The sequence below is a fragment of the Macrotis lagotis genome, chromosome X (assembly GCF_037893015.1).
Source record: "Macrotis lagotis isolate mMagLag1 chromosome X, bilby.v1.9.chrom.fasta, whole genome shotgun sequence".
Lineage (NCBI taxonomy): Eukaryota > Metazoa > Chordata > Mammalia > Peramelemorphia > Peramelidae > Macrotis > Macrotis lagotis.
Window position 1 is genome coordinate 704,320,931 of NC_133666.1, and position 1,196 is coordinate 704,322,126.

The window sequence follows — 1,196 nt, forward strand, 5'->3', positions numbered from 1 at the left end:
TTTTTATTCCATTTCATAGGATCTAGTGAATCTTTGACATGAGTTAAAAAAAGGGGGAGCAACTTCCCTCACAGCCTGTTTTCACAGCTACTTGAAGAGCCAGCTGCACCATGGATACCTCTTTTCCACTATGTTATTGTAAGTTTGGGCCTATTCAAAAATGGGGAGAGTATTCATTACACTTCTTTTAAAACTGTTCACAAGTATTCTATCCACTGAGTTACTACAATCTAGTATCCCACCCCCCCCATCTGATTCTCAGGGTCCATTCTTAGGGCCAAAGATGCTCTGACCATCAAGGGGTCCCAGCCTGAGGCCAAGGCTGAATATTGCTCTGGTTAATGGTATAACAGTATAACTCAGCCTCATAGTAACAGATTCAGAGAGGGAAGAGGTGATTCAAAAGTTTAAGGGAAGCCCAGGTTCCAGGCCATGCCAAGGTTGACTCTCTTTCCACTTGCTTGTCATTCTTCCTGCCCTGCATTTATTTTTCTAAACCAGGTCTTGGATTGGGCCCTCTAGGAGTGTGGACCAGGACAGTGTGTAGATCTGGTGACAGAACCTTTTCAACCCAACACATTCTGGCATCTCCCTTTTCATCACAACAATACAAGTGGGGCTCTTTCCAGAGATATCACTAGACTTCTCAGGGCTAGGATACCAGAGGATCAGCAACTTAGGAGTGGATGAGAATTCAACCATGTACTCTTTCCCAGAAAAGGGCTTCTTCAATGCTGATTTTTTTTTAAAGGAAGACAATTGAGTTTGGAAATATAAACAGATAATCAAGTCTAAAAAGGATTACTGAAGAAATGGTTACTAACACCCAATCTGCCTTTATATATTTTCTAAAGTCATTATCACAGTAGAATCTGCTCTTCCTTTTCCTGTCTTGAGACCTATTCCAGTTCAACTACAAATTATTCTTCTATTTGATTACCTTCTGTTTTGTCCCTGTTGAAGATAACAATTGTCAAAAGGAGATGCTTCTACCCTCTGCTTTTGTTCCTATTCATGTGCTGCTAAATGTATCTCAGAAACTCATGAAACTGTTGATTTTGTTGACTCAAATGATTTTCTCTGAGGCCAAATGGATCATCACTGAGACAAGTTAATCTCTCCTCTTCCCTAAACATTCCAAATCCCACTCACCTCAACAATTGTTCCTAACCTCCTTTCTCCTCAAATGTCCCTAA